Source organism: Triplophysa rosa, linkage group LG5 (assembly GCF_024868665.1).
Source record: "Triplophysa rosa linkage group LG5, Trosa_1v2, whole genome shotgun sequence".
Classification (NCBI taxonomy): domain Eukaryota; kingdom Metazoa; phylum Chordata; class Actinopteri; order Cypriniformes; family Nemacheilidae; genus Triplophysa; species Triplophysa rosa.
In genome coordinates, this window is record NC_079894.1 from 25,441,715 (window position 1) to 25,468,381 (window position 26,667).

At 36.5% G+C, this 26,667-nt stretch overlaps 1 long non-coding RNA gene across 2 annotated transcripts; it reads left to right on the forward strand.

Annotated features, from left to right (window-relative positions):
* Positions 1-298: 298 nt before the first annotated feature.
* On the forward strand, positions 299-25,897 carry LOC130554024 (uncharacterized). 2 transcript variants are annotated; one of them, XR_008962941.1, is made up of 7 exons: positions 299-415; positions 2,253-2,325; positions 9,720-9,778; positions 11,271-11,393; positions 16,141-16,293; positions 22,183-22,313; positions 25,701-25,897. It is a non-coding gene; the product is annotated as an uncharacterized LOC130554024 (long non-coding RNA). The 2 variants fall into 2 exon arrangements; XR_008962940.1 differs by lacking the exon at positions 25,701-25,897 and having other exon boundaries at positions 22,183-22,463.
* Positions 25,898-26,667: the final 770 nt, after the last annotated feature.

The following is a 26,667-nucleotide window of genomic DNA, read 5'->3' on the forward strand; positions in this document are numbered from 1 at the left end:
TGATATGTTATTTTTCTGCACAATAGATTAGTAGGTGATCCAAAAGTCAAATCAATGTGCGCAGATGATTTCATGTCCTTAAATAGAGAAACATAGGCTATGCAAACTGAGTGCCGTTTATTTGAAAGGAAACATGCTCAAAAAGCAGTTTGTTTGGTTGGAAATATTATACTTTTGAAAATTCTATGTTGATATGTTCAAAGCGAAGTATTTAGGTTTTGGTTTCCATAACGCGCTGAATTCCACCTGTGGTTACTCTCCTAAAACAGCTGTGTGAACTTGAGGGGACCTGGTTTCATGAATCCATTGAAATGGATGCCAAAAAACTCATTACAAAAAGGCTCGAGTCACTTTGGTTTGTCTTAAAATGCGCGTCTCTTGGACAGTATCATACATATCGGAGGGCAGTCGTTAAGTAAGTGTGATTTTTTTAACAGTTTTTACTGCAGTCAGTGGTTTCAGTGAGACCTATTAGACGCGGTCACCATTGAAAGCGCGATGCATGTGAAAGCGTGGAGACTCCAAAGGCGCATTATCATGATGATTGTGTTCGCGCAGCGGGTTTGTCCAAACGCGGACAGCAGGCGCCAGTCTCACCTGATCTCCACTCGCCGCTCTCAGAAGTGCGCGTTAGTTTTCGCCTCATTCAGGTGTAAATGGAGGGGGATTAGCAGCCTGGAATGCTGGTGGTGGTGCGGGAATTATTGGCTTTGCTTTGCCGACCATTAGTTTGGCTAATGATGTCCCGGGGACGCGAGACATTAGGCTACACACAGAGACACATGAGCTCCATCATGCAGCTACTGACGGGAGAGGAAAAACTGGATGGGTGACTTTGTTTTACAACAGTAAACTCTTACAGGAGTCCCCAAACGAGAATCCCCATGTTTTTCAGTTCTTTAATGTACATTGCATTAAAGTGTTGTGTCATTTCGCAGTTTTATTTTACTGTCACACTTATTTAATTGCCACCAATTTGCAGTTCAAACATCTACACGTGAATACCATAATATAAGAAACATGGCACTGAATGATTACCATGTTTTTGTATTATGTTGATTTACCATCTATAACCATCCAAAACCAATATGGTCTTTTATATGTTTGGTACTTCACAGCCCTATAATAATACTGCGGTGTCATTTAAGAAAAAAAAATCGAAAATAGGAAATTCTGATGTATGATACTAAAATTAGCGTACTATGGTATTTTTACCATATACGACAGAACTAAGGACGCAATGGTGATGATAGGACGTGTATATGTTCTGAGAATTTGAGATGTTCTCTTTGTCTTCTGTACTGGTTCATTATATCCACGTGTTTTTAGGGGATTGTCTTCTCAAACCAGAGTTTCTTGTGTTTCCAGTTTCTATAAAGGATACGTATAAAACATTTCAGTATGAATTCATTCAGACTCTAATAATGATGCCATCATAGCCGAGGGATGCTTCATGCAGACCATCAGGTCATTTCTGTCACTGAATGTCTTGAGATATTTTCTCAGTTATGTTTCATTTAAATGTTTCAGGTGTTGTACAAAGAATCAAATGAGACGAATACAAAATAAATATGGATAACATAACTCGAATGATTTGGTCTTTACTTGAGTTCATATTGAGATATCTTCCTACACACTTTAGCATGCTGGCAAACCATGAGACATTGTTGAGATCTCACCTGAAACTCTAGAACAGACACAACTGAGGCTGAGGGCTTTTACTTGAGAGAAACATTCGAGAAGCAAAAGTTTCCACGAAAAATGATTGATATATTAAATACATTGAATCAACTTAGGCTCAGTTGTTTCTTCTGTAGTTGCTTATGAGAAATAAAAATAGAAACCAAGTAATTGTTGAAACACAATGATGTAAATTAATGTAGATTCTAGAGGTGAAATAATCTGGATTTGAGTAAATGTGATGAGAAATGTTTGAGTTCATATTGAGATCTTCAATAATAATGATTTTTGATTAAAGACTTGACAAATCTGAGCTCAGTTTGACACATTGTTGACATCTCTTCTCAAACTTTAATGACAGACACATTTGTCAGATTTCTGACTCTTTTTCTCAAGAGAAATATCTGATGTGATGTGAGGCCAAGTATGGTGTTCCATACTCGAAAAGACTGCCCCTTGAGACTTAAGCAAAAGTTATCATTTGCTCTCCATTTCTTCTCGCTGATATCTAGGAGAAATAACTGAGCTAGTAAAAAGATCTCATCTGTGATTTTTCTTTGGATGTTTTACAGAGCTGTGATGGAGGTGTATGCCTGGGATTGTTCAGATGGTCTGATGGTGTCTCTCCTCCTCCATCACTTCAAGGTGTGAATCACTGAACAGCAGATCTTCACTCTGAGTACATGTGAACCCATTGTTATTTACGTTGGTGCTTCATTAATATGGAATTCATTGCTTGATTTTTATATGATTTCATCAGGTTGTCTCAATCTTGATGTGATTGACCCGTAAACTACTACACAATGTTTACACTTGTGTTCTTGGATTGAAATCCTCACAAAATAAATGACTTCCAGTTGTATTGTAGCTGTTAAACACTGTGATCTCAGTGTGTGTGAACCCATCAGACCCATCAGATTAACAACACAATCTAACGGCAGTTCGTAACTAGTTTACGAGGTGCCTAATTCACATAAATCTGTGTAAACTCATTCGTACTTTTAGTACGATCTACTGTCACACCATTGATGGCTGAATTGGTGACCCTGAACGGGTATATTTGTAGTAATAGCCAACAACACATTGTATGGGTCGAAATGATCCATTTTTCTTTTATGCCAAAAATCATTAGATTAAGTAAAGATCATGTCCCATTAAACTGTTTTGTACATTTCCTACCGTAAAAATATGAAAACTTTATTTTTGTGAGTGGATTCAGCAAAATCGCCAACAAAATTGGCCGGAAACACACCTACGAACATCGTCCGCTGCTGCCGCTCTCTGAGAATAACCCACTCAAGTTTGGTATCTATGTAAAGCTTAGAATTTCATCTTTTGTGTTCACCTGCTCTCCACAACGTCATTACAGCGGTAAGCCAATAGAAAGCGTTAAAACAAACCTGTTTCTTCTTTCAGCCGCTACAGCGCCTCTGATGGACAACTTTAAAGACGATTTTCCAATTTATTTATTTTTTTGTTTTAAATAGTTGTATCTTGGCCAAATATCGTCCAACCCTAACAAACCATACATCAACGAAAAGCTTATTTATTCAGCTTTCAGGTGATGTATAAATCTCAATTTCGAAAAATTGACCCTTAGGACTGTTTTTTTGTCCAGGATCACATTTGTGTTTATTTGGATCTCGTACAATTCACTTTGTACGAATTCATACGAATTAGCCACCTTGTAAAATATTGACAAATTCCCATAAGATCAGGCTGATAGAGCTTATAGTTGTGATAGAGTAAATGACATCTCAGTTTACAGTTAACTTTACAACATCTCAACAGTCACAAAGAAGCGAATACAAGTCGACTTTGTGCTTCCTACTTAAAAATCTTATGTCATCTCTTGAATGTAAACGATACATAACAGTGCGTGTTTTTGGTAACAGTCGCTGTGTGTAGGCAGATTGAATGAAATATACGTAAAGGTAATATTTTCCATTACAGACGTCATGATCTCTGCTTGTGTTGAACACTTGTTCATGCTGTCATGGCAATTTTCCAGCACGCATTACAAGCATCATTTCTGAACGATGTGTCAGTTATAATGTGTGCATGTACCCGCATGTACAGTATATACTGTCTACTGTGAAATGCAGATAGCTGCTTTAAAACAATTAGCAGACAAAAATGTGTGTGTGGTCATCTTGTCCATTTTTTGTGTAACAATTCATTAGACACAATGCATCTTTCTATAGTACGATTGAATTTTCTCTGAATGATTCATACCTGATGAGGTTATTATAAGAATGACAATCATTTTTAGTGGTTTTAAATATGACATTCTTCAGAATAAGCCATTATTTCCCAGAAGCTTTCAAAATCATTTTTTGCACAATATTGTTGATTAGGTAATGCATGAAAGTTGCAAAACACATACATGTTTTTAGTCAAATGTACAGTTGAAAATGACTGTCGGCTGTCGGTATCTGAGCAAATAGTGAATTCCTGTCATGTGAGATTTATTCATCACATAAACATTGGCATTTTTTTGCACCAGGCGTTTAACCAACAGCTCCTGTAAAGACTATTCTCATGTAAATCTCACGTCAGTCTCGCTCACATAATTTGTGTTTGAAATTCACGTTACACCCTCTTGACATTCTGGCTTTTGTAAGGATGATGTATGTCTCGTGTCCGAACTGTTAAGACTCATACTCTGAATGCAAACACGTGGATTTAATCAGGCACATTTTTGGATATATGATTTCATTTTTGGCCCTTTTTTCAAGTCAAGCAAAACATTTAGAAAGTTGTTTTGCATGAAACATAAATTCAAACAATAATACATGCAATGTACTGTGGTAATACAGTTTTGCTTTAAGAATGTTCCCCCTTAACATGTTTTGTTTGGCACGAAAATTCATAATGATTTCATGTACGATGGTAAAAACATTTTTAATTTTTAAGAGTGTTCGATGTAAATACCAGAGTATTCTTTAATGTACTGTAAATCCAGTAAAATTGTCATTTTATGGCACTGAATTTCTTGTTATACTCTCTTAAAAATATAAACGATGCTGTAGATGATTCTATAAAGAACCTTTAACATCAGCAGAATCATTTTATTGCACAAAAACTGAAAACAAGGTTAGAAAGAAATGATTATTTTCAGAACCTTGAGAGAACCAAAAATGGTTCTTCTATATGGCATCGATGTCAGTCTTTTAAGAACCTTTATTTTGAAGAGTGTTGTTTAAACACTTTTTTTTGTGATGGGAGTCTAAATAAACATTTAGAAAATGTACCAATGTATCCGTTTCGATGTATGCGTGCTGATGGTTTTTATTTCACTGTAGTATTCCAGCGGTAGCGTGACTCCAGCGAGGGCCAGCGTGCGAGCGACTCTGAAATTGAGCAGGATTCTGCCTGGACCTTATATATCAGAGTTATTTTTAAACGCACACCCCCTTCCTTATTTCCCCGTTTCCTCTCAGAGTCACTCAGGAAGCTGCTTAGGCCCTGTTTCCTGCGCACACGCGCGCCAATTCGCGAGGAATCGAAGAATGCTGGCATTGAGCGGCATGGCCTCCGAAGGAAAACACGAGACGACGTAGATTCCAGGGTGAAAAATGAAAACCAGAGATTGTCTGGCATGTGCGAGCAGCTGTTTGGAATTCAAAGGCCTGGACAAAGTCCAGCTCTCATTTGGATACACTTCAAATATTGGTGGAAAATTCTGGAACAAGAGCTCAGTTTTTCCACTCCGTGCACCTGAGAAGACCAAACGTCACAAACTGGCAGAGGTGTAAAGAGTACCTGAAAACCATACTTAAGTAAAAGTACAGATACCTTGCAGTGAAAATTACTCCATTACAAGTTACAAGTCACCAATTCCAAAACGACTTCAGTAAAAGTCTTTGAGTATCTGATTTTAACAGTACTTGAGTATTTTACTCATACTGAATGTAGGCTCAAAGCAGCACTAGTCCTCAACACTTAAGAGACACAGCAGTGAAAAACTAGAAACAGTTGATTTGTGAGGTGAGCAATCGCATTTATTTTCTTAAATCATAATAAGACTGAACACCTCAAAATTGCAACAAATCATGGTCGACACCATATAACCTACGTCATTACAAACACCCTAAGTCTCATTTAAGCTCAAGTGCTCATAAGTAAACCAAAGTCCTTCAAAAAGGTCTCTTCAATATAACAGATAAATAAAATAATGTTAAGTAGAATTAAAAAGTCAAAGCCTTTTTGCACTGGACATGCTGGTTTGGGCCTCATGGCCAGCTGCAGTCATGTCCTCATTTCACATACACTGTTAGCCCTTACCTGCCATTTCTACAGTAATACATTGGCAACACTGTTGCCAGCTAGTTACTGTAGGTGTTTTACAGTAAACTACTGCAATGGCTGTTTGAAGATACATTATTAAAGAATCTATTAACGCACTTAAGTCACACAGTCTTAGATGAACAAGTGTAAATAACAGATGAACACAATAAATCTGTCAAGATTTCACCAGAGGAGAATTAAACACAAACATCAATAACATCTTCACATATTACAGACACCACTTTCACTTTATTTCTGTCATCTGTGTAAGATCGTATTGAGATTGAACTCTAGTTCATAGTGGTTCAATTATGTTTTAAGTCACCATTATGGCGATCAGTGTTTGCTTTGGTTGGACTCTTTGACTTTCTTGTAGCTTTAAAATGTACACTTATACAATAACACTGAAAGGGACTTTACAGGAACCGCAACTTTATGTTTGCTTAGTAACTGAAGATACATCTGAAAGAATTCAATCATTAAATAATAATAATATAGCATTTAAGATTTATTAAGATATGTTTGGTAAAGTGATTACATGTTATAATGGAAAGATCTCTGTCAGAAAATCTTTCTTTGCAATTGAGACACAGTTAGACACTTGACATACAAACCTCATCAATGGTGACAAACAATCATGAATGAGTTTTGTACTATGTACCCAGCATGCATTGCAGCATGAAGCTGTTCAGTTGATTGTCACCATTGTTGAGATTCATATGTGGATTGTTCATTTCTCTGTGTCCGACTCATTCTATAGGTTAATATTTTGTCTATATAGTGTGAGAGCACTTTTGAAAATTGAAATACTATACATTCTTTTTACTGGTTTACATCACTTCATGGCAATAGTCCCACCACATGGTCAAATTTTGAGCAAACATGTTTAGAGCACATTTAGGAAGAGTTAGTTTTAAAAATAAGAGCTTTTGTAGATGTGTGACCTACAGTAACTAGCTGGCAACAGTGTTGCCAATATATTACTGTAGAAATAGCGGGTAAGGGCTAACCATGTATAAACCGCCAGCGATTGACATCTACCTGATACTGCACTCATATTCATATAAAGAAGCCATGTTGACAAGTTTTTGTAAGTTAGGGCAAAATCCACAAGATTGTAGTACCTTCAATGCCCTGTGAATGGCAATATTAATTATAAGATAGGTGTCATGCAAAATGTAATGTGTAATTGCATTAGTCATTACAAATGTAGTGGAGTAAAGAGTACATATACTTGTTCAAAAATGTAGTTAAGTAGAGAGTAAAAGTTGCTAATATCTTTAATACTCAGTACAACTACAAAGTAGCCAAAAAGATACTTAAGTAAAGTAACTAAGTACATTTACTCCAATACTTTACACCACTGCAAACTGGACTGAAGTGCACATAACATTATGAAACTGGATTGTTGGGTTTGATCAGTGTTACATAAGAGTTCGTCATTGAATCCAAGTCATTCTTCCTGGTATTGATAGTCCGTTTTAATTATATAACACATGATCTACAGCAGTGGTCACCAAACCTGCTCCTGGAGATCGACTGTCCTGCAGACTGCAGCTCCAACCCTGCTTCAGCACACCTGTCTGTAATTATCAAGCAAACCTGAACACTAGATAGTTCAGGCGTGTTTGATTGGGGTTAGAGCTGAAATCTTCAGGACGGTCGATCTCCAGGAGCAGGGTTGGTGACCACTGATCTACAGCATGCTGTTTTTTCTATTTCAAAAACTAATGAGCTGTCTTTCTAGACAGTGTTGTATTCTTATGCCATATTCAGTTTTAATCTGTTATTAAATCGTATGCTTTGAGCATCAAACAATACAAATACGGTTGCGTTTTAAGGTGTTGTCTATGTAGAGCACTTCAAATCAGTCACTTATGAGCATTTGTTTTAGTTTGTTTCAAATCTTAGTGAGTGGCACAGCTGTAAATGAAGTGTCTGCAATCCATAACTTTTGTTTTTTGATTAAAATTGAACTAAATGAAAGTACGTAAAAATCAGTGTTGAAAAATGCAACACAATCTCCCAGGGATTCGTGACTATTTTACGAGGTAGATCATTCGTATGAATTCGTACGATCTTATTTGTACGCTAAAGTACGATTTTCTTTCGCATCAGTGACGTTAGGTTTAGGGGAGGGGCTTCAATATTGCAGTATTTTCGAATAATCTTATGTTTATGTATGATTCACATCGTAAATAGTTACAAATTCCTGTGAGATCGGTTTGATTTTCACTGTTACGTTCATACGTTGTGGCAGCGATAATGAATCTACGTAAGTTGCAACAAAAGTGAAATTTAAATTTTTTCTTCGTTTAACAACTATTTTTATTTCACAGCTGTCGAGAAACACGTCGAGACGTCTCAGATTTCCACAGAAAATATTCCACGGCTTGTTAAATCAAGACCGCTTGTTTTTGCTGTTTTATTATAAGAAAGATAAAATTGCTAATTGGGTTTAGTATAGCAAAAGATAAAATCGTATTAACCATGTTTTTTTTGCAGATTGATTACCATCAGGTTGAAAAATATCACCCGATTCACAATGATAAGGTTATACTAAAGTTTTTTAAACTGAACTGTCAGGTATTTAATGGTAAATGCCAGTTAGATGTGTAAAGAAAAGTACATGATGTGACCTGCAATTTTATGTTTTAACAGAAATGGCGATAGAGAGACAAAAGTTACGGATTGCAGCTTTAAAATGACTTTAGTTGTTTAACATCATTTATTTAGTGAAAATATGATATTGTGACAGTTCCATCATATCAAATCATTGACTAGTTTCTGTCTCTATTAAACGATAAATAAATGCAGAACAGAACTAAAGGACATTTGTTTGAAACAGGCCATCGTGTTAAGAACCTCACATTCCAGCAACACCTCTCTATGATGGCCGTGAGGTTCTGGTTTTCTCTCGCTGCCTCAGTTTGTCGTTTGGAGCCCATAAGGGTTTAATTGGGGGCGTGGTTCTCGTTTATTAGCTGTTAACACCTAATCCCGCCTACGCTCGGCCCGCAGCGACAGCCTCTCAAAATGTTTGCATTGTCAAAAATGAGATTGTGAAAGGTGCTTTCTGTTTGATTCATGGAAGCCAAGGGATGTTTTAGCGTGACATTAGCGCTCTGACCATGGGTTGTGTCAACAGTAAAAGAGAGAGACAGCGCTCTGCTATCGCTTTCTTTCCTACACACTGTGTTTTGTGTTGCTTTGGTTTTCACTGATGTGTTTCGGCAGCGATAATAAATCAGAGTTAAGTTGCAACAAAAGTGAAATATAAATGTCAGTTTTTCTTCATTTTTAACATTTTTATTTTATTTTACAGCTGTCGAGAAAGATTAGCAGACATCTCAGGTTTCCAAAAGTTTCTGGAAAATGTTCCTCGGCTTCTAGTATGTTTTTGAAATGTTTTGGCTTATTTGTTAACACCCTCAGTTCTATTAAATTATATTCAATAAATTCACTTCTAACACTATCTCGTGACTATTTAGGTTTTTAGGGGGTTGTCTAAAAGTGGCATGATTTTGTACAATTCACTTCATACATACGAAATAGCCACTGTTAAATAGTTACAAATTCTTATGAGATCAGTCTGAACATTTAAGAGTAGTTTTAAGGCCCCTTAATACATTGAAATATTTTCAGATTTTAATACTCTTGTATTGTTTGAATACATTATATTAATGGGATTTTGACATATTAGTCTGTGTAGGCTGTAAATGCATCTCTCTGTGTTTTGTCTGTTCCAGCGCAGACGCAAGTGCATTTGAACATTCCGACTGCAAACTCCAGCAGCTGAATAAACACGGTACACTTCCACAGAACAATCCTGTACAGTCTCTTCATGAAACACTCGCACTGCATCTCAGTTTAACACACCATCAGTATCTGCCTGTATAACTAGCCAAACACACACGTACAGTCCTTAAATCTAGACCACTTGTTTTTGCCTTTTTATTATAGTAAAGATTGCTAATATAGAGAATTAACAGAGATTTTATTATAGCAAAAAGCCATGTTTATTTGACAGAATGATGGCCATTTGTGACCCTGGACCACAAAACCAGTCACAAGAGATGTATTGTTTGGTAGGATTGGACAATATTTGGCCGAGATACAACTACAGTATTTGAAAATCTTGAATCTGAGGATGCAAAAAAAATCAAAATATTGAGAAAATGGCCTTTGAAGTTGTCTATCAGAGGCGCTGTAGCAGGCCGTTGCTAAGAAGAAACAGGTTTGTTTTAATGCTCTCTATTGGCTTACCGCTGTAATGACGTTGTGGAGAGCAGATGAACCCAAAAGCTGAAATTCTAAGCTTTACATATACCAAACTTGAGAGGGTAATTCTCAAAGAGCGGGCAGCAGCGAGTGAAGTTTGTAGGAGAGTTTCCGGCCATTTTTGTTGGCGATTTTGCTGCATCCACTCACAGAAATAAAGTCTTGAAATATTTACGGTAGGAAATCTACAAAATATCTTCATGGAACATGATCTTTACTTAATAGCCTATTGATTTTTGGCATAAAAGAAAAAGAATATTGTTGGCTTTTGCCAGAAATATTTAGGACTGGCTTTGTAGTTCAGGGTCACATTTGTATTACCATAGTTTTACTACAAATATCATGGTTAAACTATGCTAACTGTAAAAAATGATTTGTTGGTTTCCTGTTGGTTCAACTTAAAAATGGTTGCCTTAAAATTTAAATGTTAGTTAACTTAATGAATTTCTCATTGAGTTGATTAATATTTTTAAGTTGAATTAACTCAAAAGTTTAAAACAACCAGATAACTTATTTTTTTTAAGTTAAACCAACATTTTTTTTACAGTGCATGGTTTAAGTAACCATGTTTTTTGGTAGCTAAATCATGGTTAATATTCACAAGGAAAGCATCACTGATACTTTTGCTTATGGCTTTGAACAAACCCCTAACTTTTAGTATTAAACCTAGTTGCATCATTTAGACGTGAATTATCCTCAAATAATGCAGCTTGTCAAAGATTTTTGGTTTTGTTTTTCTAAGCGATCAGACAATTTTCTTCAGTGCGCATTGACTCTGTCATTCTCTTAAGCAATCTGCCATTTCTTATGGTAAAGACACATAATCATTCGAATCAAGCACACAAACTCTCTCTCTGAATATTTTCTGGCCTCGGGTACAAACAAAGTTTGACCTAATTATGCCTTGATAACCATCTCACTTGAAGACATGCAGGTTTTTGATCTCACCTCACGGCTTAAGCAAAACCACTGGATAATCTGAAGGTTTGACACCTGTCGGGCATGATTTCTCTCTGCAGATTTTCCTGTGAACAGAGGAAACACAGCAGGAGCGTTTCCTGAGCACGCGGTGAATTTCGTCATTGGGGTCACGCAGGTCGAGAGCTCCCGACTGGACCAGGCGGTTAAAAGTGATGATTCAGGTGAAGCGCAACACGTGACTCTTCCAGAATATTAATATGTGTCATGTAGAGGATGTTTTAGTTTGCGTTGGAGACGTACGGTTGTGAAAAACACCGCACATTTCCACACTGGCTTACGCTGGTTAGAACTAGAGTAACGATGGTCACTCCTCTGAAGTTTTAGGTAAAATCTCATTCATGTCTCAAACAAGTCTGCAATCTCAATATGAAATGTTCTCAACCGGTTCTTTTAAGATTGACTGATCTCTAGACTCTTGCTGTATACTTATTTTATGTGTTTATTTTACATGAGTTTTGTCGAAAAACATCATGGACAAAAAGACTCAAAACATAAATCAACTGTAACTGGGGCCTTCATGAAGACTTATGAGCTATTAAAGAGCAACTTGTGAGCAATTACATATTGCTGTTTATGTTTTATAAATATATTAACTTAACTCACTGTTTGCTCAAAAGTTGCTCTTTCACAGCTCAGGTGAAGATTCTTAGTTTTGTTTCATTTAAGTCTCAACTCAGTCTCAGATGTTTCTCTTAATATGTAAATGTAAAATCCTCTGGATTTCGGTAAATTTGATGAGAAATTTTTGAGTTCATCTCATAGTTATGAAAGTTTTGATTTTGGTTTTATTTAGTTTTTTTTGTTTTTATGTCGACTTTAGTTAAAGTTTTAGCAATTTTGGTGTATGCTTTTGTCATTTTATAATTTATTTGTTTATTGTTTATGTTGCGTTATAAGATTAACGTTTCCAACATTTTAATTTTAGTAAACTAAAATAACCTTGGATCATCTTCAATAATATTGACTTTTGATTGCAGGCTTGACCGAGCTGAGCTCAGTTTGACACATTGTTGACATCTCTTCTCAAACTCTAATGACAGACACATTTGTCAGGTTTGTCAGAGACTTGAGACTTAAGTAAAAGTTTCCATTAGCTCTCCGTTTAACCTCATTAATGAGGTCCATGAGAAATAATTGAGATATTAAAGAGATGTAATGTTTGATGCACTGATGTTTATATGAATCTTAACATGTCTCGACTCGTGTCTTCCATAACTGCAGTCAGACCTTGAGTCGTTTGTTAAGGTAGTGGTTAAACTGTTTAACAGTCATGAGTAAATTAGTGAACCTGTTTTAGGGTGGAACCTCCATTGACTACTTGAAACTTTGGGCTTGGTCCTCACGATGGCCACAGGACAGTTGACAAGTCGCTAAATGTAACAGGAGATCTGGAGGAGCGTGTGAAGGTGTGAATTGGTTCTTGATCCGCACCAACAGGAGCGCATCTACCCAAGCTGTTTTTTTATTGGTCGGCCCTCGTGTTGCTGTGGTCGTGCGGTTTGATTGCTGCTCTTGATGTAGTTTCTCACTTTCACAATTAGTGCAGTTAAGGATGGAGAGCGATGCTTTGAGTTTGACAGCGGCAGGAAGCGGCTGCCGGCTGCGGTGCGATTGCTTTCAGCACACACGCCCTGAGATCTAACACAAACACCTCGAAAACTGTTGAACATTGTGTTATTTCCACTAAATCACAGTTTACATGGCTGGTCTGTCAGTTACAGATCATATAAATGTGAAAACTTTTCAGAATGTGGTCACAACATATTCATTCTTTGCTTGTGCATTTATACTGCTATATTATATACTATACCATATATACTATATTGATTCATTCGATTGATCTTTGTTTTTTATTTTCCTACAGTTGACGTGGATGGGCTCTCATCAGACGAAATGCATTTTTTTCTTAGTTCACCAACACTTTATAATGCAGAAAGTGTTGCTTCAGTCTTGAGAAGGCTTTTGAAGCTTGCTGTTCGGTCAGGGTGTTATTGAATGCAAACCTGCGACCAAGACACTGACGTGATTGTAAAATAAGGTTCGCGATTGCATGGCTTTTGTTTTTGTGGATAGTAAATGAATAGAAAGGCATCTTAAAAGGTCTGTCGGGGTGGTTACTATGTCAGAAAAAGACAGGCAACCAAAACAGCCATAGTCGAGTGGGAGGTTTTTTTTTATTTTTGAAAGACTCAGTTTGGGAATAGATTGATCTGGGCACAGACAAGTATTTTAAAGCAGAAGAAAAGAAAACAAGGGCTGACTTCAAAGCCTGTCTAACATACATATGTCACGTGTTTTCTGAGTGTTTGGTTAATACTATAATTGCCTGTGGTATTTTCATTACCGTCTCTTCTCACAAAAATCTGAACTAAAAAGAGCAAGACATGACGGCGTTTCAAAGGACAGATGACGAAGACTGCATTTCAAGCACACCTGAGAAGTTTCAGGTGTTGTGGAGATATACGTATGTTCTGCGCTGCTGGGGGGTTTATTCACAACTGATGTAATGAAATGATGAAGTGAGTTTGAATATCCTCAGCACAGATCAATCTTCTGTTCTGATAGTTTATCAGATTTACCTGAACAATTCTATACTGTGAATTCTATAGTACATTAGATACGTCTGTGACAGACCTCTGTGTGTGTGTGTGTGTGCGTGTGTGTGTGCGTGTGTGTGCGTGTGTGTGTGTGTGTGTGTGTGTGTGTGTGTCTGTCTGTCTGTCTTTACATCTGTCTGTCTATCTGTGTTTCTGTCTTTACATCTGTTTGTCTATCTGTGTTTCTGTCTGTCTGTGTTTCTGTCTTTACATCTGTTTGTCTATCTGTGTTTCTGTCTGTCTGTGTTTCTGTCTTTACATCTGTCTGTCTATCTGTGTTTCTGTGTGCGTGTGTTTGTGTTTCTGACTATCTGTGTTTCTCTCTGTCTGTCTTTCTTTCTTTCTTTCTTTCTTTCTTTCTTTCTTTCTTTCTTTCTTTCTTTCTTTCTTTCTTTCTTTCTTTCTTTCTTTCTTTCTTTCTTCTCTGTCTGTCTAACGTTCTGTTTTTTTACCTGTTTGTCTTTTTGTCAATTTCTCTTTCTCTGTCTGTCTTTCTGTCTGTCTGTCCGTCTGTCAGGGGGCGTGTCTGACATAATGTCTACTGTTCAGTGATTGGTCACTAGTAATCTAGCATTGTGCGGTGAGTCTGTGTTTGTTGCTTAGCAACATTACACCTTGAGAAAAGAACCCAATCCACTTCAGAATGTGGTCGTATCTCATCATTGTGATGGAGTGATTTAGTGCTGAAAGAGCCTCCAAAACAGTGTGAACTCTGAGAGAAAGGTCAAGCAGGCTTTTGGTAAGTCTGAGATGAACCAAGGCCTCGGGGGTGCTCGCTCGTATAATCTCTGTGCTCCATAACCTTGACTGTCCACCTCTCTCTCTCTCCAGCGTGACCTCTCATCACCTCCGGGGTTATCTACTAATCAGTGGAGCTGTGGAGCTTTGACCTCTGCCCCGGGCGAGAGTGTGTTTCAAGCAGCAGCCACTCGTCACTATTGAGCATTTCTTTTCTGTTGTTTAAGTGGAGTGATGGTGCAGGTCTAAACAACTCTTTTCGGCTTAGGCCACGATTTTGTGCAATCATAGGATAAGAGCGTCTGATCCCGCCGCTCTTAAAGTGAACCGTGTGTCCCCTCCAGTTACAAGAGCCACCAGCTGTCTGAGACCCGAACACAACAGAACAACTCCATCGCAAATAAAGCGTTAGAAAGAATTTCTTATGTCTCAGGTGTTTCTTCAGGATTCAAATGAGAGTAATTTGAGGGACAACCAAACCTTGAAAGACAGAGATTATTTCTTAACAAATTTCTTCAAGATCAACTGATCTGATTAATGTTAATGCTCTTTACCAACATAAAATTTAGTTTAAAAAAATAGCTTTATGAGTCAATTGAACTTAATTATATTTAACTGACTTAAAAATTGAGTTGCAAAATTTTGTAAAAAAAGTCAGTTCAATATTTTTTTTATTCTATTTTTTGTTTCCAAATTTAATTTAATATTTCACTACACTAGACACCATTGAGTTTTATACTAAATTTAATGAGGATCTTTGTACAACATTGCAAAAATTTGTAAAAGTGATGTTGTGCCCCAAAATTATAGGATTTATTGTTATCAACTGTTTTCAAAGCTTTAAAATGATTTCCAGCTGTAATTCTACTGACATTCTATTTAATTCTCAATTATGTGTCGTTTAAGAATCAACTTGGTCTCAAATGTCTCTCCTAAAATTACGGAGCTATAAAATTAAGACTGTAAAGCAAAAATAATCTGTTTTGGATTGTGGATGAATTTGATGAGTTCGTATTGAAACATTCAGTAATATTCTACTAATATTAACTTAGTTAATTAATCTTTTTTAATCAAAAGTTCGGTTTGAGACCTGTTTGAATTTGTTTCAATGGAGAACAGCAAGAGATTTCTGTATGGTTTTCTTAGAATTTTTTAAAGCAAAAAGTAAGTGTCCGACTGTACAAAAATATTTCTCCACATAATCTCATTGCTGTCTAGAAGACACAACATTTAATAAATGTTTTGCAAGATTTGAGACAACTATGATCCACAATTGTTCTTTTTAAGGGGCTTTCACTAATATTTCACAAATATTACTTTTGAGAACATAAACTGCTGTTTGTATTGTCAGTGCATTTCATATAGTTTCATACTGTAACAACTTTATTTACTTTGAAAGTTGTTTGTCTTCATTTGAACTCTCGTGTCTCCTCAAGATCAGCTTCACCATCTTCTGCACTTTAGTTCTGCTCTTATAGTTTAATGTTATGTTGAAATATCACATGACCAACCATCTGAGGTGATGTATGATGACAGCTTAACAACCACTCGCCTTTGTCACCTTTCATTTCAGAATGAACCCCGTGTATCTGTGTTCCACCTGAGGGGTCATGGCGGTCATGATTCGGACTCTCCTGGAATTCAGTGTGAGCGAGTCAAATGTCTCACGTTATTCTCGAGAGGAGCAATGCTTTGGAGATGCACGGAGACATAAACAGCAGTTCAAGTCAGTCACTTATTTTGACTAATAATGCTAGAAGTTGTTCACTGTTTAGAAAGCTAATAGTAAAGATCACTAGGGCACTAGTTAACTTATAGCTGCACTCAGTTACATTATGCCGTTACTATTTTTTATACAAACGCTGTGAGTCGGTCACAGTTTGGGTAAAGGATCAGTCTAATGTGGAAGTGAAATAAAGAGGGAAAGTAAATGAGTAAAAACGTTTAATTTCAGTTAACATGTGTTTGAATGTGATACTTGCAATTCATACCAAAAAAAAGTAAAAACAAATAAGTGGTTAATTCATATGAATTGGTCCAATCACTTTAGTTCAGTCTGCTTTCTGGCCGTGATGGTTAGGTTCAGGTGTGGGGCTTAATTTCTGCGTTTTTTCTAATAATCATTTATGTTCAAATCACAATATACAATTCATATGAATTAACCACCTCGTAAAATAGTTACAAATTCTCATAGGATCGGGATGAAAATTTTGTTTGTGCTTTAGGACACTGTACCAAAACTGCACTCCTAAAAAAATGCTGGGTTACAAAGACAGAGACAGAACCAACCGTTTTTTGCCCAACAATGAGATAAAACAAACCAGCATAGGTTAATTTCCCAGCTAACACAGTTACGACATACCTGGACCGGACCGGACCATAGTCGTTGCCACGACATACCATAATAACGTTCCAGCGACTTAACTTTGTGATTCCCATATTCGTCGTGATGACATAACATTGGACGTTGTTGGGACATGGTGATTACCTCCTGAAGACATACCTGGGACGTACCATATTCGTCGCAGGGACGTACCAAAAAACGTTTCTGGGACGTGATGAGTATGTCCTAATGACCAAACAGTCACGTTGTTAAAATCGTTTTTATTTTTTTAATTTAAACAATTATCATCCCTCACATGGCGGATTAAATTAATTTGTGATTTAATCTGTGCGTTAAAGATTCAATTTTATGCACAATTGGAGTAATTCTCTATTCAAATATTTATAAAGCACAGACTGTATGTGTTTAGTCTCACATCTGTAAGGTGAATATTAATAAACCGCTAAAGGAATATCAGGCATTGACGAAAAAAGAAATGACCGTTAACGTTTAAATGATGCGAGCGCGCGGCTCTTTGCAGAACAGAAAAAGCGCGTGCGCGCACATATCAGACGCACGCACTAAATAAATAGAAACGCAGCTTTAATTGTGGTATCGAATTAAACTCTTGTTTAAAAGCTGTCAGAATTGGGATTTATAGCATTCGTCTTGACATTATAACAGATTTTAATCATAAATTTTCCACACAATAACATAATAAATAGAAATGACCAGATTCATTAATCAAATGACCAGTGTCCAGGTTATCTGAAGACCAGTACATCACGTCGCTACAACGTTCTTCATAGTATTAATTCCCTACGTTATTTGAGGACGTGGCTAGGACGTTTCTGGAACATACACAAAAATTTTAAGAAATGTAACGTTGCAAAGACGTCCTCAGAACGTGGTCACAAAGTATTGTCACGGTGACCAAATGAAGACGAACTGGCGACGTCGTGAGAACGTACTGTGTTAGCTGGGTTCAACACCGTCTCACAGGAATTTGTTACATTGTCACAATCTGTAATCTATTAATTTGTGTTAATGGACATGAATTTCTCCTTTTTTTCGTGTTACCCAGCACGACTTTCAATCTAACGTATTTTAATACGCGGTATCTTTCATATGTATAAATATACATATCAATGCAATCTGATGTGAATTCGAACCTATTTTACCAGGTGGCTCATTCATGTGATTTCCTATTCACTACGATCTCATTGGTATGTTTTGTAATGATTTGACTTTGTCCCTGTGACGTTAGCTTTAGGGGCGGGGTTTGAGTAGCCATTTATCATTGTTTTGCCACCTTGTGAAACTTGCGTTTTTAGCTAAATAAGCCTTTGCGGCTGTGATTTTAGGGTTTGGGGTGTGGTTTGGTTTGCCACCTCCTAAAATATGTATGACTTCTTTTGATATTAGGTTATAAATATATAAATGTACAGTACACATGCGGTCTGTGTATTGAATTCGTGCTGAGTGACACATAAAAAGGGGGAACGAATCCCTATGCCTTGAAGTGCCTTGAGACTGGGTTGGTTAATTTACAACCCAACAGTTGGGTTTTACTTTTTTGACTCAGCACTGAGTTGAAAACAACCCAGCATTTTTAAAGTGTTTTTATCATACAAAACAAATCTAAAATGTTCTTAATATCTGTCATTGAATGTAACAGTTCACAGGTGCATCAGTATGCAGTTTTAATCATTTGGTGCTCACAAAGCGTGTTTATCCTCACTGCAAGTAAACTCGCATTTAATTTCATTTGGGTTATAAAGCATCTTTATTTTGCGATACATGATTATAAAAGCAGGTGCATCATTTGCATTTAGGCTTGTATTTATTTTCCATGTCCTTACCATGGTTTTACTCAACAACAAAAAATGCTGGGTTATTTCAACCCATCGTTGGGTCAAATATGGACAAACCCAACGGTTGGGTTAAAATAACACAGAACATGGTTATATTTGACCCAACAACGGGTTAAAATAACTCAAAATTTTGGTTTCAAACAACAAAGCATGGGTAAATTTTTTGACCCAATGTTGGGTTGAAATAACCCAGCATTTTGTTAGAGTGAAAAGAGAAGTAACCACACATTCTAATGTAAAGAATAAGTTTATGGTTTGGTCGGTTTGTTGTTTTTGTCCATGGTTGGTAGTGTTTATAAGAAAGCAGGAAGATGGGTTGTTGTTGAGGTTGAGTGATGGGTTGTGTGGTGAGAGGGGTCAGATACACACAGAGAGAAAACACTCACACACACATGAAAATTCTGTCACCGTTTATTCATCAGGTCATTTTAAACCTGTATGAGTTTCTTTCTTCTTCAGAACACAAAAGAAGATATTTTGAAGAACGTTGATAATCAAACAACACTGAACCCCATTGACCTCCATTGTATGAACACAAAACCACTGAGACATTCCTCAAAATATCTTCTTTCGTGTTCCACTGAAGAAAGAGCCATATACAGGTTTTTATTTTCGGCTGAACTATTCCTTTAAGTATGATTAAAAGTCATTGTAATGCTTATCAAATACAACTAAAATGGTCCTAAAAGCAGCAGAAAAAGTGTGACCTCTCCATTTGCTTTCCATTCAGTCTCATTGCTAAGAGAAAGAACAGAGGCATTTAAGAGATGTTCTTATTTCTCTTCTCTCTGGTTTAGGCCTCGCTTGCGGATGCACATATTTCCCATCTGCAATGCGGGTGCTCTGTGGCTCTCCGTGGGCGTCGAGTGTGGCCGGGGACGTTTTTTTTACAGCGCATTGCAAAAATGTTGGAGTTGAACGAATCCACTGATGTCGCCACAAACACGAGAGTGTGATTCACTTTCCTGCGAGCGTGCGGCTTAATAAACATCTGAACAGCAGAACACAAGGTACCCCTCGCTTATTCCAGGCCGACCCCATCATCAGGCGGCCATTTTTAGAGCCCGCCGGAAACATCTCGCTTGGGTGTGGCGCGCTGCTCCAATCCCACTAATGATGGGTTGGTGGGGGATTGTTCTAATCTGGAGAACCCAACGTTTTAGGAAGTTTTACGTTTGACTTTAAAATGGAAAAGACCAGAAGAAGCATTTCCCAAGTACAAATACGTTCTGACGGTGCGACCACCAGGAGAGAAATGGATGTAAAACGAGCGTTCGGTCCTTTAAATATCAGACCACCCACTCAAAGACTAACAGAATAACATCCTGGCGGTGTGTATTCAAGGACGATCTCTTTCTGGCTCTTGTGTTTGCTTTATATGTAATAATAATTTGATGGGAAGTACTTCAGATTTCTCAAAGGGATTTATTCATGTCGGCGGGTGCAGAAATAAAAATGTATGATTTTAGGGTTTTTTATGTTAGTGTGCTTTTCAGGGAACATTTTCATGACTGTAAGAAAGAAAAATCACAGATGAGATCTCTTTAACATCTCAGTTGTTTCTCCTAGACATCAATGAGATTAAATGAGAAGAGCAAAGGAGTCTTTTGCTTAAGTCTCATCTGTGTCTCGTTACTCTTGAGAAAAAGAGTCACAAATCTCACAAATGCAAACATCTGAGACTAAGCTGATATGTAAATGAAACAACGGAGAACTTCACCGAATCTCCTGAGATACAAAAGAGCAACAACTGTGCAATAACATTCTTATCTTGACAGAAAGTATACTTGTAAATGTTGACAGGGATTTCAGACGAGCGCTCCAGGTTTGATGTAAACGTGCTCTTGGCGTGACCGTGCACTTTCCAAACACGAGGTTTATGTCATGGTCCTCTTTTAGCCGAGGTGACTCACGGTGTGGCAGTCTGATGTGAGGGAGTCGCGATCCTACACGATGGGCTTTTCTTGGAATGTGCCCTCGGCACGTCCTTTGTCTATGGAGCGATGTGTGCTAATTTCAGAAGTCTGCCAGCGTGCCGAGGCCGTCAGGCACCCATAAAGAAACGGGCACGGGATATTTTTGGAGCGTTGGTTTAAAATGGCAGGAAGACGCGCGACATGTAATTGAACCGTTCTGATGGCCTGTTTCGAAAGATGAGTTGACTGTTAGTAAATAAGTCAATAACCTTTTCATTCACCACATTTAAAATAACACATGATATCAGTGAGCTGGAGGTGAAGTATTAACCACAACATGACCTCATGTGAGAGCATTTTTTTATCGATTGCATGTTTTCTTCTGAAGACCATCAAGGAGTGATTTTTCTTAAAATGTCATCATCTCTCATCCTCATGTGAGTTTTTTTCTACAGAAGATGAACACATGATTCACACTGCTGTTAAGGTTTGAGAAGATGACAAACACACTTTTGAAATCTTAATGACTTAATGATTGCTTTTTCATAAAGGGATAGTTCACCCATAAGTGACAATTCTTTCATAATTTATGCGTCTTTTTAAACCTGCATGAGCTTCTTTCGTCTGCAGAACACAAAAGAAGATATTTTGAAGAATGTTGATAACCAAACAACAATGAACTCCATTGACTTCCGTTGTATGAGCACAAAATCACTGGGACATTTCTCAAAATATCTTCTTTTGTTTTCCACTGAAGAAAGAGTCACAAACAGATTCACAACCACATGAGGGGGAATAAATGATGACAGACTTGAACTATCCGATGAAGTCATGCAAAAAACTTTCTGAGGAAAACGATGAATTTAATTAATTGTTGCTAACAATATCACAATAGAAGATTCAAATCTGTTATACGATGTGATAAATAGTGCCTGCTTCTATAGATCATATTTTTAATAATAATATTTAACATTTTCGGGAGTTGTACTTTGGTGTGTTTAATTATTTTTAGGTTGAGAAGCTGTCAAACCGCTGCCTCGAGATTTCACAATAAGAGTCCGTTCACTCCAGGGAAGACAACTATACCTATACAGATAAATGGAAAACTAAAAACTTAAAACTTTTTAAGTTTAAAAGAATAGTTGAGTCCACATTACAACCATAACAATAAAGATACAGAGAAATGATAGGGATATGATGACCATCAGAGCTGAATGAAAAAACACTGATAGACAATCAAAATCCATTTGTATTTAAAGTGCTTTCATAAAGTGCATTTAAAAAGTAAATCTGCTGTGCATGAGCTTAAAATAAAAACGTTGTCATCCTTTGGTGTAGAGACTGAAGTAGTTATGGTTAAAGTTATGTAAATAGATTGTGCTATGAACAGGCCGCCATAGTGAATAAATATGACAAAATATTCATTTTTCTTAAGTAAAAACAATGTTGTGTTCACATGTTGTGCGCTTGTTTAACAATATTTCTGTTTTGTTTTTAATAAGGCATTTTCACCATCACACCGTTCTATCCCAGTAAACTTACATTTACCAGGATGAAGTAAGGCCCGAGCTGCTGTGTTTCTGAGAAAGATGAGCTGGTGGCACTACAGAACGATGACATCGGCCCATTTTCTGTGAGTCAGTTTTTCTGCATTTACTGTGCATGCTTATGAAGTGATTCAGGGTAACTGAGCAGAGACCCAGCGTTCATCTGACCTCACCGCCGCCGTGTGGCCTTAGATCTGTGAATCTCTCGCCTTTTATACTGCCTCTCAAAATAACCGCCATCCCATTGGCTGAGAAAAGCCCTCTTGTTGAATCACACCGAGCCAATTAGACAGCAACACTTCCTGCACTGTGAAAAGATGTTTCCTGTTGATAGAAGGTGAGAGAGAGAGAGAGAGAGAGAGAGAGAGAGAGTTAATCTCCCGCTGTTTTCCTGGACCTCGCTGTCGTTACACAAACATTGACACGGCTCTTTGAACCCTGGGTAGCAGACTATAGATATTCCACTGACACTGACCCGAGATCAGTATATTAAAACTGATTTATTGTGTAGAATTTTATGAATGTATGTATGTAGTATAAAAAATATTTTATATCTAAAAAGTTTTCCAATTTCAACCATGGACAAATGAGAATTATTTCAATTTTAAAGGTAAACCAAAGTGAAGCTAAATACACACAGAAGAATGTAAGTACTGGTTAGCAGTACCGGAAATTGCACACACACATATTGTGCGTTTAAACAGTAGCATATTTGTGCTTGACATGCATGTAGGGAAACAGAGAAAAATGACACATCACACAGATGTTTCCTCTGTTTGTAGAGAACTCACAGTTTGATGAATATAAATTATATTAAAATATACATTTACATAAATAATGTCATAGAAGAACTACTTTTACTGAATGGGTCCATAAAGAACCTTTAACATTTCTGTTAGCAAAAGGTTCTTTGTTGAATTAAAAAAAAATTGTAAGAAAATGTAAGAATATAAAACAGAACGAAATGGTTCTTATAAGAACTTGGTTCTTCTCGGAACCAGAAATTGGTGTGGAGTACATTTTGAAGCATCATTTCTTTAGGAGTGTTTGTGCTAGTAAAGACTACAGAAAGATAAAAAAACAAATCGTTCTGTTAAAAACCTTTGAATAAAGGGTTTTTGGGGAACAAAAAATAGTTTGGGAGATACAATAGTTTCTTCAGAGCAATGTCATAGAATAACCATTTTTAGTTCCTCAATTATCCATTGAGTCAACGGTTCTAATAAGAACCGTTTCATTCTTTTTCCACTACAAAGAACCTGAAACAGGAATGTTCTTCAAATGTTAAAGGTTCTTCATGGAACCGTAATGCCTAAAATGATTCTTCAATGGTATTATGAAGCATCTTTAAGAGTGTATGACATCGCCGTAAAGAACCTTTTCTAGCACTTTTATTTCTGGAAGTGTATTCCGATGTCTGGAGTGTGCTGTACTTTTGTCTCTCTGGACAATCAAAGGTATCATTCAGGTAACAGTTGTACCTGAAAAAACGCCGGGTTGTTTTCAACCCATGGTTGGGTCAAAAAGGAAAGAACCAAATCGCCGGGTAAAATTAACCAAGAAAATGTTCTTATTTGACCCAACCATGGGTTGAACCCAGCGTTTTTCAGAGCGTGTGTGTTAGTTTATCCACAACATAGAAATAGCATGCAGTAAACAGTACACATACATTTATTTGGCAGATGATTTATCTAAAGTGATATACAGTGTTTTCAAGATATACATTTTCTCAGAACAGTACATTTGATCCCTAAAACTGAACCCTTGACCCTTCATGCTGCTGATATAATGCTCTACCAATTCATTCAAATCCCTCAATGCATTCACATCAACGACAGTCAATATTCTACAGAAATATTGCAGAATTATAAAAGTGACAGCTAATTCTCTTTCCATATTGTGTGTCCATGCAGAAGAAACTTTCCTTTACTGTATTATGCTGTGTTTTTGCAACATACGGAAGCTGGGGATGTTTACAGTAAGCCATGACATTAGTCACACATTTCGCTCGAATCCTGAGGTTTTATTTCTGCAAATGTGTGTGACGGAATTTATCATGCTTCGATTGATTATTATCTCTGGATTGTATTTAGGCATTACTGCATACTGTATGATGCAAGAAATATGTGAAATTGGGCATTTATTCCAGTAAATAAAAACGTGATTTCTGCCACGGTTATGAGGTCTTTACAGCGCTTCTTATCTCAAACAAAAAATAATAATAATCGAAGAGAAGGATCATCAACAGAAACACCCTTCACTGTTCATAATGTGACCTGTTACAGTTTTTACAGTAATAATGATGATGTAATGTAGGTAAAATGAGGTAAACTGAACATACTGTATGTGTGGTGATGTCAGCAAGGTCAGATTTACCAAACTACTTTAGCTCACGTATAAATTTGTTGTTTTATTTGTCTTAGAATGTTAAAATATTTTTTGAGTACTTGGCTTGTAGTTGTGTTTACACTTTTAATTGACTAGCTAGCCTATTAAATAATTTACCCACATATTTTTAAATGCACGTTTACACAGTAATAATATAATTTATAAGATAATAAAATATATAATATGAATAATATAAAAGAAAGAGAAAGAGAGAGAGAGAGATGGAGAAAGAGAGAGAGAGGGGGGAAGAAAACTCTCAAGTTTACCTGCAGTAAAAAACACTAGTAGTTTATATTGAGAGTATACTTGAAAGTGTAATTTAATAAACTTAACAATACAACAAGTGCTACACATTTTGACTTAGTAAACTATCAGTATACCTATAAGTGTTGTAAAGGAAGATTGTTTTTGACTATGGGAATAATTGAAATAAAATGAAGTTGCTTTAAATTCAAGTTAAAAGTTTTAAGTTGATGTAACTTATAAAAACAAGTTACAATGTATTAACTTATTTTGATAAGTCAATGTAAATATAAATGAAATATTGCCATGACTAAATCATTTTTACAGTGTAGTGTTATTGCAGTTCGAATGAAATGTAATGTAAAAAGTATACTTGTTCATTTGCAATTCATAAGTAGCACTGAAACAGTACACTTGCATGTATACTACTACATTGATATTAGTATGCGTACTGCAATAAGTATATCTAAAATATATTTAAACGTGATAGAATGAGCTTGACGTATTTTTTATAAACCTCTGTAGAAGCCACAGCACAGCGTCATCTCTACAATCTTCACACATTCTCCTGAGAACAAGAAAGCATGCTACCTTTTGAAAGTGTTTGAGAGGAAATAGTTAGGAGGTCAAACAGTGTGCTCTCTGTGGAGCCGTGAGTGGGACGTGTGGAAGAAAAGCAGTTCTTTCTCAACAGCCATTGCCTAAGACACCTCATTTTAGGAAAAAGAAAGTATGTCCTTGTTCCAAATATAGAGTTTTGGTCAGAGAAGTTTGTGCCGGTGGTGGGTTTGGAAATGAAGTCTTTTGATCTGGGTCAGACCCTGTGGATGTTGTTTACTCAGGGCTTGAGGGAGCTGAGGGCCCCAGATTCTCTCTAACCATCAGCAACCCCTAAACTACAAGAGACCAGCCGCAGAATGACCAGAGAGGACAAAAGACACTCCTACCGACATTCTGGAAAACTTGTCAGATTGGATTTCCATATATGATTTGAATCATACAGATTCCTCAGTGGTTCTTTGTAACTTAAAAAAATAAACCAAAAATTTGTTATTTAGCATCTAGTCTATAAAGCGACATATACCTCAATTCACAACGGTAAGCTTATAGTGATTTAAAATTTGAGCTTTCAGTTACGTTTCTGCCAGAAATGTCAATTGTTTATCAGTACACATAAGAAAAGTACATTCATTTTACAGAATTTTTTTGTTATTTTTTTTTACAGATTTTCCACGTACAATGTAAAAATAAAATGTTACCATTTTTTTTTACAGATTTTTATGTATTTTTGAAATACGGTCAAAAACGTAAAATTACAGAAAAGACCGCAAATATACGAGAAAAACTTTACAGGAGAAGCCGCTATTTTATGGTATATTTCTGTCGCTCTAGCTGACAAAATAATCTTTTTTTAACTGATATCTTTCTACAGTGTAAGATTATTGTTTCAAGCACAGATGTTGATGTAGAGGCTAAATTAGAGTACACATTAAAGTGTCAATTTTTACAGCCTTAAATTTTTAGTCACAATTAAATTAGCTTTACAAGTCATTTCAATTTACTATTTTAAGTTTTTATGTTTTTGTATTACTTCAACTCATCAAAACAAGTTAAGCAATCTCAACTTGTTTTATGTTACAGCTCTTTAAAAGAGTAAAGTTGAAATGTTTGGTAAAGCTAATTTGATTGTACTTGAAAATGTAAGGCAGCAAAAAAGCTTCAGAATAATGTTATAAACAGGATCTATTCATTTTTTATATGAGTTCAAATGTAATTTCTTCACTTTTGGGATGAACGTTAATCTGGACG